The sequence below is a fragment of the Phyllostomus hastatus genome, unplaced genomic scaffold, assembly GCF_019186645.2.
Source record: "Phyllostomus hastatus isolate PE091 unplaced genomic scaffold, TTU_PhHast_1.1 phas_scaffold_1674, whole genome shotgun sequence".
Lineage (NCBI taxonomy): Eukaryota > Metazoa > Chordata > Mammalia > Chiroptera > Phyllostomidae > Phyllostomus > Phyllostomus hastatus.
Genome location: NW_025334011.1, coordinates 5,833,657 through 5,846,797, shown reverse-complemented (window position 1 = coordinate 5,846,797; position 13,141 = coordinate 5,833,657). Strand labels below are relative to the sequence as shown.

The 13,141-nt window shown below is 35.0% G+C and overlaps 1 protein-coding gene across 2 annotated transcripts in view; it reads right to left on the bottom strand.

Moving 5' to 3' along the window:
- MRPL1 (mitochondrial ribosomal protein L1) overlaps window positions 1-13,141 on the bottom strand; it is a 91,087-nt gene that overhangs the window by 10,857 nt on the left and 67,089 nt on the right. The gene's annotated exons all lie outside the window — the stretch shown is intronic.

The following is a 13,141-nucleotide window of genomic DNA, read 5'->3' as shown; positions in this document are numbered from 1 at the left end:
AAAATTTTAATCATATTTAGTAAAGTTTTTAGAAGTCTTCCCCATTCCAAATTATTCAATATTTTATGTTCTAATTACATATTAATAAAGTATAGAAATAGTAAGCTTCTAAACTAAATCAGAACAAGGGGCATACGGATAGGGTGGGGCCAAAGTAGGTTTACAGATGTGAGTATGTGAAACACAGTTTATTCTTATATCATTATTTACTAATATGTGTATTACTTCCTGTATGTACAACTGAAAACTTGTATTTGCCCCACCCTGTATTTTTAAAAGTACATAGTTTTGCCCTGAATGATGTAGCTCAGTTGGTTGTGTACTGTCTGGCAAAGCTAAAGGTCACTGGTTTGGTTCCCAATTAGGACACATGACTGGCTTGCAGGCTGGGTCCCCAGTTGGGGCACATGCAGGAAGCAACCAACTGATGTTTCTCTCGCACATCAATGTTTCTTGCTTTCTCTTTCTCTGTCCCTATCCCTCTCTCTAAAAATAAGTAAATAAAATCTTAAAAAACTTATTGGGAAACATTCAAACATCTTTAAAGAACTTGTATGTTATAAACATTTTTTAGTATAAACTAACTTATTAATTCAGGCAGCATCAAGCAAAAATTTTTTATTACATATTGTACATAATCAAATTTAATTAAGTTGTAGGTCACTGAAAAAATTATTCTGCAGTATTTACCTCTCACTAATTCATACTAATTTTCCCATAAACTTAATTATATTTTTCTTGTCTTTCCAAAACGTAGATGAACATTTAAGATGAAGAAAACAGGAAAAACAAAGGTGGGGGGGAGGGAGAGAGGGATTAAAAAATTTTTTTAAACTTCAAAGAGCTATTAAAAAAAGAAAAAAGAAAACAGGAATCCAAAAACAAACATCAAAAACAAACTAAATATCTGTGCTCATGGATACGAAGAATTGGCATCACTAAAGTGTTCAAATTACCAAAAGTAATATATAGATTCAATGAAATTCCTATCAGAATACCAATGGTGTATTTCACAGGAGCTGGAACAAATGATCCAAAAATGTATACAAAACCTCAAAAGATAGCCACAGCAATCTTGAGAAAGAAGAACAAAGGTGGAGGTATCATGGTACCTGATATCAAACTACACTACCAGGCTATAGCACTCAAAACAGAATGGTACTGGCATAAAAGCAGACATATAGATCAATGGAACAAAACAGAAAGCCCAGAAATAAACCTATGCCTATATGAGCAATTACTATTTGACAAAGGAGGCAAAAATATGTAATAGAGTAAGAAAAATCTAGTCAATAGTGTTGGGAAAATGAAATACATACATGCAAAAAAAATAAACTAGACCACCTTCTTACACTATACACAAGAATAATCTTGAAATAGATTAAATACTTAAATATAAGACTTGAAACCATAAATCTGCTAGAGGAAAGCATAGGCAGTAAAATCACAGACATTTATCTTAGCAATATTTCTTCTGCTATATCTCCCTGGGCAAATGGGATGACAGCAATTTTTTTTTCACACTAAAGAAAATCATCAACAAAATGAAAAGACAATCTAATGAATGGGAGAAGATATTCTTCAATGATACAGCTGATAAGGGGTTAATTTCCAAAATTTATAAAGAACTCATACAACTCAACACCAAAAAATCAATCCAACTAAAAAATGGGCAGATGACATGAATAAGCACTTCTCCAAAGATGACATACAGGTGGCCAAGAGACATATGAAAAGATGCTCAACATTACTAATCATCAGAGAAATATGAATTAAAACCACAATCAAGTTATCACCTCACACCTGTCAGAATGACTATTATTAGTAAATCAACAAAAAAGTGATGGTGAGGATGTGGAGAAAATGGAACCCTTGTATACTGTTGGTGGGAATGCAGACTGGTGCAACCAGTATAGAAAACAGTTCAGAGAGTCTTCAAAAAAGGGAACTGCCTTATGACCCAGCGATTCCAGCCCCGGGTATTTACATGAAGAAACCCAAAACACTAATTCAAAAGAATATATGTACCCCATGTTCATTATAGTGTTATTTACAATAACTGAGATGTGGAAGCAACCTAAGTTTCCATCAATAGATGAATGGATAAAAAAGCGGTGGTACATACACACAATGGAGTATTACTCAGCCATAAAAAGAACAAAATCTCACCGTTTGTGATAACATGGATGGATCTAGTGAGAATTACACTCAGTGAAATAGTCAGAGAAAGACAAATACAACATGATTTCACTTATATGTGGAATCTAAAGAACAAAATAAACAACAAAACTGAAGCAGATTCACAGAGGCTGGATTGGTGGTTGTGATACGACAGGTGATTTGGGGGACTGAGTGAAAGAGGTGCAGGGATTAAGAAGTACAAACTGGTAGCTACAGAACAGTCACAGGGAGCTACAGTATAGCGTAGGGAATACAGTCAATAACATTGCACTAATTGTGTATGGTGCCAGGCAGAAACTGGAAATACCGTGGGGAACACTGTAAAGTAAGTAATTGTCTTATCTTTATGCTGTGCACCTGAAACCAATACAAAAATAATACTGAAAATAAACTGTAATTGAAAAAAGTTTTTTAAGTTTTTTAACTATGAAGTATAATAATTATTTTTAAATCATGTTGAATAATTCTCATCAAAGTACCAAAAATGAACAACTACTCTTCATCCAGAGACTGGAAAAAAGAGTAAAACTACCATGAGTGTTCAAATGGGAAGGAGAACATTGTTAAACTGCTCACAAACCTAATTACTGCTATTGCTCTTGAACTGAGCCTCGTCTAATCTCCTCCTGACTAGAGGGTGAGGCCTGCCTGCCAGCATACTGGGAGCCACGTCAGGCGAGAGGAAGGTATGGGGTTGGGAGTGAGGGAAGAATGTTTTTCTCAGCACTTCAGTATACATTATTCACTTAATCTCCCTGTTTTGAATTTTCTCCTGATCTCCCTCAGTTTAGAGATTCTCTGTTTTGATCTTTCCAGCCACCTAGTGGCACGGGAAAGGGTGTTTACCCAGCGCCATGAAGTATGTAAGAATTTTCGTTTTCAACTAAATCCTCCCTATCTGAGAGGGTTCTTGCACCATCCCCACACAGGCCACTAATAGTGGCCTAGAGGATCTAGGATCCTCTCTAGATCCTCTAGACAGGATCTGTCTAGAGCCAGATCCTGAGACTTTTTGAAGATCCTGAAATTTAGCTTTCTCCATTTTTTTTAGCTTTCTCCATTGCTGATTTAGGATTTGGCATTTTCTAATAAGTTACCACTGTGGTGTTCAATACCCTATCTTTACCTAAAACCTCAGAAAACATGTTATATTCACGTGTTCATGGAATACTTGGAAAAAGCATATTAACCTAACACTATAGGCCACAATGAAGTTTCAAGGAATTTTTAAAACTTATAAACTACAAAGAATGCACTCTTTAACCAAAAGCAGTCAAACTAGAATACAAGAGAATTTTAAACAAGACAAAAAGTTTACAAATTTTACAACTCTCTCAAAAGAGAATAAAATGTACCAGGGCAGATTATTTACAAAAGTACCACTGGCTGACATGGCTCAGTGGACTGGGCACAGGCTGGGAATTTAAAGGTCGCCAATTCCATTCCTGGTCAGGGCACATGCCTGTGTTGCAGGGCAGGTCCCCAGTTGGGGGCGTGCAAAAGACAACAGTTTACGTATCTTACACATTGATGTTTTTCTCCCTCTCTTTCTCCTTCTTTTCCCTTCTCTCTAAAAATAAATAAATAAAATCTTTTTTAAAAGAGAGAACAAGAACTAAATATCAAAACATGTAATTAGACACAAATTCACAGATTTAAATTCATTATTAAAAAATAATGAAAATTCACAAATCTCATAGAAAACTTAGAAAACTAGAAAACCAACAACCAAACATATATCAGGGTAGCAGGCTAAAGAAAAAGGAAATCAGTAAATTATATACAGAACAGTGTAGAATAAAAAAACATGTATCAGGAGAAAGACCTATTCTTAGGCTATGCAATGCAAAACATTTAGGGATGAAGTGTTATAATGTCTGCAACTTTAAGTGGTTCAGAAAATAAAGTATTTTCTCTAAGCAAACTATTACTAGTTTTTTTAAACAAATATGACAAAATTGGTGACCCTAGGTAAGTACATAGGTGTTCATTGTTTCAACTTTTCTATTCATTCTAAAGTTTTCAAAATAAAAAACTGAGGAAAAATATGCAGACACTGAAGATATTTACAAGTGACAGCTTAACTAGAAGCAAGGCTTTATGAAGTAATAAATTCCAAGAAAATGTGATGTTTTCTTACTTTCTTCCCAGAAATGTTATGAATAAGGTTTAATTTCTCTTTTGACTTTCTTTTCTAAAGTGCTATGAGCCCAAGGAGTCCCCAATGTTCTAAAATAAAATGAAGACATCATAGTCCTGATTTTAGGGTTTTCAGAAAACTTTTACAGTGAAAAGTCTTTTCTAAAAGTCACTTGTATGTACATGTGCACTTGAAAAGAATTACTCTGAAGTGAAAAATTAAAAGAGAAAGTTGACTGACAGCTGTAAGAGAGGAGGGGTGAGCAGGAGGGGACTGACTAAAAGAAGGTAAAGGGATCAGTCAAAGATCATACACGAAGAGCCCACGGACAGGGACAACGGTGTGGGGACTGACTATAGAAATGAGGGGTGGGCGGGGTGGAGGGGGCAAAGAGGGAAAATTGGGACATCTGTAATAGCATAGTCAATAAAACATTAAAAGTAAAATAAGACAGAAAGCTGATTGGAATATATAGCAGGTCCTCACTAAACATTCTTTTGAAGACCAAATACTTGTTATAAAGTGTGGAATTCTACCAAGTTGCAGTGCTGACAGGAAAGCACCTATACAGGGGCCAACACTACAAAAAATAATCTAAAACTAAGAAAGTTTCATAGTACACTTTAAAAGATCCAGTGTGAGCCCTGGCTGGCATAGCTCAGTGGATTGAGCTCGGGCTGTGAACCAAAGCGTCGCAGGTTCGATTCCCAGTCAGGCTACATGCCTGGGTTGCAGGCCATGACCCCCAGCAACTGCACACTGATGTTTCTCTCTCTCTTTCTCCCTCCCTTCCCTCTCTAAAAGTAAATAAATAACATCTTTAAAAAAATCCAGTGTGCACTATCATGCAAATCTGTTTTTGTCCTCAAACTTTATCTACCTTTATGAATCCCAAAATATTTTTCAGTTAGAATTGATTTGAAAATCAAAGCCATTTCTAATGAAAATTATATAAGTACTTCTACATATGTGAGATTTTATTTAACAGTTAGCTAGTTGCTGCTTGAAAGCACATGTACAGAAACACAGGTCTGATTTTATAATCTCTTTCAGGAGTATATGGAATAGGCCACGAGAGTCACATCATTTATGCTGGTATTAAATACTATGATAGGTTAAATACACCAAATAAGCATATCCCAAACTTTCCCTTTCAACTACAGTTCATGTCCTCTCTTCTAAGGAAATGCTTCCTAATACATCTTAGTGTGCTGTGTTTTACTATGACACTATCACATTTGTTTGTTTTTGAAATACGTGAGACAGTTAACATTAGGCAAAGTGAATGGAGAGCAAGAAAAAACATTTTACTTTTTGAGAAATGTAAAAGTATTATATATGTGCTTCTTGTAAAAGAAGAAAGTCAACACTAATAGAAAATTAGAAAAAACTTTTACCTTATAATAAAGGACAAGTTAAGAAAGCCAATCAACAATGCAAATGGCTTAAAATTACACTTACAAGTGCTCTGGCAAAGTAGGATGGAGGCCAAGTATCTGAAACCACACAAGGAATCTATCAGTGGGAAAAAGCAAAGCAGGTTCTGAGCGCCTCGGAGCTAACATAAAATGGACTTGTGGTATGTTATAAAATACTAACAGGCACCCTTTGAAAATTACATCAAAATCTCTATTCTAGCAGGTTTATGAGATACTATCTGTGCACTGTTTAATTTTCTTGCGTAATGTCAAAATACAAACCTGGCTAAGTATTCCCATAATAAATAGAGGACATGATAATTCTGATTCCTTTCATGAAATTGTAGAAATTAAAATTTTCAATTTCAATATTACTCCATAAGGACTGTTTGAAAAGTTTAGTGTAAAACAGTCAAATGTTCATAGAATAAAACACTGATTCATTACATATTACATAATAGTATTGTTTAATAATTTTTAATTGATCTTCAATTGGCAGTTTTGTTTATCTGTACATTTGTACATTTGCTCATTCATTCAACAATTATTTGAACTGAGGATATAGCAATGAACAAATGAACAAAAATTCCCACCTTTTACTTTCTTATTCTTTTAGGTGTCTTGGCTCCTCCTCAGCTGTGCCTTGTCTCCCTAATCCATCCCCTCTTCTTTTAAGTAGTTTTAGCTGGGACTCTGGCTGCGTAGCTCAGTTGGTTGGAGTATTGCCCAGATACATCAAGGTTGTGGCTTCAATCCTCCATCAGGGCAAATACAAGAATCCACCAATGAATGCATAAACAAGCAGAATAACAAATCGATGTCCCTCCCTTTCTCTCTTCTCTTTCTTCTTCTTCTTCTTCTCTCTCTCTCTCAAATCAATAAATGAAACTTTTAAAACAAGTTTCAGCTAGGCACATGGCCACCCAGCTAGACAATACGCATCACAGACCTTCAGCTAAGCCATGTGACTAACTCTGGACCACGGGATGGGGCAAAAGTGATGAGGCCAATGGTTCCCATGCTTGAGAAAAAGCTGTTTGCTCTCTACCTTCTCCTGCCTCCTTCACACTGGCTGTTAGTACTAGTTGGTCTTAGCAAGATTCATCCACACAGAATAAAAGACTCTAGGAGATGGAAGAGAGAGAGACAGACTGAGAGACAGAGAGAGAGAGAGACAGAGAGAAAGGAAGGAACCTTGATCCCTGGTTAACTCTGTGGAGCAAAATAGCCCTGAACTGCCCACCAGCTCAAACTTGGGAGAAAAATAACTTCTTTCATGATTAGTCACTATTATTTGGTCCCTTTAAACCACCTCAACCAATTTAGATGTATACTGGTAGTCTGTGCATCATCTCACATATTATTTTAAAATATGAATGACCCTTAACTTACCTGGTATATTTTTCAAACTCTTAGAAACTTCTTGACCTGCTCCACGCCATAATTACACAACAATCATTGCTTTTCTGCAACTTCCTTCCATCATATATATATTTTATTATTACACTTCTCTATAACTTATTTCCATAGGTAGCTCCCCTACCACATGTCTTCCTTAAGAAAAAAGATCTTATTCTATTTTGCATTACATTGTGCCTGACACAGAGTCAGTACTTAATAAACATTTGTTAAACAGTACTTTTACATTAAGTTCAACCTTCAACAGACATGGGTCTTACCAATTCCACTGAGTAAGCACTAGCAAACAGAGCAAGTTTGTCAGACAGGGTCCACAGTAAAGGAGTCACAGGACCCCACACAAAAAAAGAGATAGAGAATCAGGCCAGGCCTAGGAATATTTGAGACAAAAAGGAATACGAATTGTGGGGAGAAATGAAGAAACTTAAAATCTTAAGAAGTAGAACAGAAAATTTTATCAACTATGGTAATGTTCATCTTAGAATTTTTAAGCTAGTAAAAGTACATATGCACTCACACACACACACACCCCCAGTAATATACCACCCAACAAATTGACAAAATGACTACGTTGCATAACATCAAATGTTGGTGAGCATGTTAACCAGACTCACACATATTGGATAAATTATAAATTAGTGCAAACATTTTAGAGAGTAATTTGGTAATATGATAAAATTTTCAACATATATTCTTTTTCTAAAAATTTATCTTACAGGTATACTTGGACAAAATTGGCAATATATATTCATAAGAATGTCATTCAAGTATCATTTGTAATAGCATCAAACTGGACGCAAACTGAATACCCATCCGCAGGAACTGGCTATGGTACACACACATAATGGAACACCACTCTATAAAGCCATTAAGAAGAACATGGCAGATGTCTTCACATCTTTGAAGACATCTATGCTACTAAGTGGAAAAGAAAGGTACAGAACAGCGTAGGTGGCATAAAATCCTAAATATAAATGAATTTTTAAAGGGTGTTTGTGTCTTAACATTTCTGGAAGGACAAAATTAAACTATTAATAGAAGCCCCACAAGAAAACAATTTCAGAGAAAAGGCTTCAGTGTTTCCTTCCATATTTGTATAAACTAAATTTAACCAAGTGCATATATTAATTTTAAATGTCAACAGAGTTATCTGGGCAGCAGAATTATGACTATTATATTATCTGCTCTATTATAAAGTCAAATAAATTATTCTAAAGTTGTAAAATTAAACTGCTATTTAGAATACACATACTGGACAGGTACATATTATGCCTCAAGTTCATTTTTTTGAGAATCTGCCTTAGTTTCATTTCTATTTCATGGAAAGAGCCATAACATTAAAAACAAAAAACAAAAAAAACCCGAGCTAGGGTCCACTTGTAGAAAGGTGTTTCTTCTCCCCTGTGAACCTTTATTTTTAGTTTTATGCTTTAAGATCTTTTCCTTAAATTTGATCATTTATAACTTACATTTATCCCAACCAATTCATTCTTCATGCCAAGAGAAAATAAATGACTACATGAGAGCAATATAAATGATTGAAAAATAAAGTATAAATATTCCAATAATAAACTGCTCTGTCTGCATCACTGAATGAAATTTTCACTAATACAAGCATTTGATCTGATAGCATCTAGACATACACAAGCTCACAAATATGTAAATTATAGGTACCAATGGTAGCAAAGAATGAAACCAATTTACCCCCAAGTATCTATTCATAAATGTTAGATACTGGCTGTAACACATTAGCACAGTTCCGATATATGAAGGCATCCTTAAGTGGCTGAGTTCTCATACCCAAGAAAAACACAAAACTAATACATTTCACTCTCCGCATATACATCTTTCTAGACCTGGGGTCAGCAAGCCTTTTCCCTTAAAAAAAAAATATTAAATACTTTAGGCTTTGTGGGCCTAATGTGGTCTCTGCAGCAAATTCTTCACATTTTTAAGTAGTTGTAAAAAGCAAAACAAAACAAAGACCATTTTTAGCTCAGAGACTGCATTAAAAATGGGCCACAATTAGATTTGGCCCATGGGCTATATTTCTTGACCCTGATCTTAATACCCTCCTTGTATCCAAAATAAGGAGGCCCCTTTCATCTGCACACTCACCCTGAATCCAATTCTAGTATCACACAGGTGGCAAAATATAGTAAGGAAACATCACTCACAGAAACTTCAAACTTTTAAGGACGCTATATTACTTCGCTTCAAGATTTTTTAAAAAAATCTGTTACCTCTGATAATTACAACAAATATTTCTATGGAATAGTTATACTGTATTACATACAATGGTAAACAAATTTTTATTCCTTTTTAAACAACTTTATTGAGGTATTTCTGACTCATTGCATGTTTTTAATAATTTTATTGAGGCATAGGTTGCATTTCATATTATTCACCATTTTCTAATTTACAGTTCAACTATTTTTAAATAAAGTGATCAAGTTGGGCAACCATTACCATCAACCAGTTTTTTTTAATTTTAAAATTTATTTATTGATATTTAAAGAGTAAGAGGAACAGAGAAGGAAGAGGAGAAAGAAATATTGATTTGCTGTTCCCTTTATTTGTGTATTCACTGGTTGATTCTGTATGTAATCCTGAGCAGGATCAAACCCACAACCTTGTCATACTGGGACAATGTTCCAACCAACTGAGCTACCCAGCCAGGACACCATCAACCAGTTTTAAAACATCCCAATATGATCCCTTATGAACATTTACTCTTAATGCCTATTTTTTCCCACCCCCACCCCAGGTAAACACTAATCTACTTTCTGTCTTTAAAAATAAATTTTCTTTTCCAGATATTTCATATAAATAGCATCATACAGTATGTGATTTCTGTGCCTGATTTTTTTCAATGAGCATTATGGTTTTGAGGTTCATCTACAATGGAACATGTATCCAAAGTTCGTTCCTTTTTATTGGTAAATAGTATTCCATGGAATCTGCTGCACATCCTTAAAGTGTGAATTTATTAAGTTATAAGAGATGTATACATTCAAGAAACCATCACCAGGCAGGATAATAAACATGTCAATCATCCTCAAAATTGCTCATGCTACTTTGTAATCCCTCTTTCCTACCCTTGTTCCAAAGGCAACTAACTATTGGTCTGTTTTCTGTCACTATACAGTATTTTGCATTTGCCAGAATTTTATATAAAGAGAATCATACAGTATGAACTCCTTTTTGTCTGGTTTCTTTCATTCAACGTAATTATTTTAAAATTCATCCACATTAAAGCATGTATCAATTGTTTCTTTTTATTACTAAAGAATATTCTATTATGGAGACACAACAAAGTTTGTTTATATATTCATCTGTCACTGGAATGTGGAATGTTTCCAATTTTTAGCTATTACAAATAAATCTGATATAAACACTTGTTTACAAGTCTTTGTATGGAGATATGTTTTCACGTCTCCTGAGTAAATATCTGAAAGTAGAATGGTGAGGTCATATAAGAGCTGGATGTTAAACTTCTTAAACTGTCAAACCGTTTGCAAAGAGCAGGCAGCATCACTTTATACTCCCAGGGCAGCGTGTGAGCATCCCAGTCCCTCCACATCTTCACCAACACTTGGTACAGTCAGTCCTTCTAATTTCCGTTATTCCGATGGATATGTAGTGATATGTCATTGTAGTTTTAACTTGCATTTCCTTGACTAATAATGTTGAGCATCTTCCAATGTGTTTTCACACCTTTGTGAGGCATATTTCAATCTTTTGCTAATTTTTAAATAGGGGTTATTTTATTACTGAGTTTACATCTTTAATATCTATGTTCATGAATGATACTGGACTGTCTTTTTTCGTCTGTCTTTGGTATCAAGTTAATGTTAATTGTTTTAGTAAGAGGGTAAATCTGGTCCCTGTTCCTCCATTTCAAGCCAAAGTAGAGTCTTTAATGGTTATTACGTCATATTAATTCCTCCTAGCCTAGAAAGTATGTATCATTATTAACTTTATTTTACATGGGGGAAAACAAAGCTCAGAGAACAAGGGGGGTAATCTAGTACTAGGCTTTGAATCAGATAGTATGATTCTAAAATCCATTATTATACTATAATATTTAAGTAGTATTCAAAAAGATTCTCTTTAAGCACACAGAATAATTTCATTTTCATTACAAAAAAGCACTGTATCTCTAAAAGATGCAGGTAGTCTGATCTGCAGCTCAAGTCTTAATCACTATGGTATTTGTTGAGAAGAATGAATAAGATGCCATGGTTTCATATATTGAGTCAGGATCTATATAAACTACTACCTACTGAGTATAATAAAGATATTACCTAAAAAAAAAGAAAAAAGTCTAGCTATAAAAAGTCTTATAAAGATATTCTACGGTTCCTTAGCCCTGGCCGGTGTGGCTCAGTGTATTGAGCGCTGGCCTGCGAACAGGAAGGTCGCTGGTTCAATTCCCTATCAGGGCACAGGCCTGGGTTGCGGGCCAGGTCCACAGTTGGGGGCTTGCAACAGGCAGCTGATGGATGATATTTCTCTTGCATATGTTTCTTTCCCTCTTTCTCCCTCCCCCCTCTCTAAAAATAAATAAATAAAATTAAAAAAAGATATTCTACAGTCCCCAAAGCCCAACCAAAACAGTAATGACAACAGCTACTATCATTTAAAAACTTTATTTAATCTTTAAAACCTCAATGTGAAACAGATAGCACCACATAAATTTTATAGATAAGGAAATCTGAGACACAACAACATGAGGAAACTTATTTACAGCCTGCCACTCCCTAAGTAGCAGAAGTGGGATTCAAACCCATGCCTCTACAGCCCCAGAATACTCTCTTAAAAATCTGTATTTGAGTTTTAATTTTTTTTATATATTACAATGTTGTCTTCCCTAAGAAACAAGAAGCACTGCCACGGGCCTTCTGGGAACAAGTCAATTCCTACATCAAATTCTAGCAGAGCTCAATGCCAGGTGAACTGGAGCTAAGCGTTGATGGTAATGATGGCAATGAGCAGTTCCCCAATCCCTCACTGGATTAAACCTGCTTTGCCCTCCTACCCCCGACTCCTGCCCTTTCTAAAGTTAAGTTTTCTTCCCTAAAACTAGTTGAACACCTTTTCTATCTTTCTCATGATCTACAGTGGGCACAGCTCAGTTAGCCTGGACTACTGCCTGTTGGCTATAATGCAGAATCCCTCTTAGGAGTAGGATGGAGGAGGAATAACAGCTCTTCAAATCACTGCAGCCATGAGGCTGGGTGGTCCACGGGTAAAGAGTCTGGGCTCTTGAGATGGGCGAGGCTCAAATACTGCCTCATACTAGCTACAAGACCTTGAAAAAAGTATCTAACCTCTCTGTGCTGTCATCTTAATCTACAAAACAGGGATAATAATTTACCTCTCATAGGTCTGAGGATTAAAAGACAGAATATATAAAAAGTGTTTAAAACAGTGCCTGGCAGGTGGTAGGCATTTTACATTTTGCGATCAATATTACTATTATCCCTATAATTATTGCACAGGAACAAAATCATATATATTAAATAGGTATTTTAGAGATTCTTTAGTATAAAAAGATATTAGCAAATATCTATGCACTTAAAAATACAATTCTATAAAATCTGACAGATCTACATTAGTGTCCTAAAAGCAGCTTTGGAAATTGATTTCTAGCATCTTCTGTAAATAGGCAAACAATTTTTAAAACCCATATGGGGGTAATCAGAAATAATTCATAAAAATAAAATAAATTACTCAATTCCATTAGAGTAGCATTAAATACCTACTATGGGCTGAGTATTATGCAAAGTTCTATAGGACATACATTAAGATCTTGACCCTACTTTCAATAAGCTTAAAAATTAGAGACTAAAAATAACATACATAGAATAGATAATCAAATAAGGCCAAGTAAATGTCAGTGGGTGGCACATAACTTGGAAGAAAGAAATTCTACAGTATCATTAAAATGTGTAAGTTCAATCAATAAAAAAAAATCTAT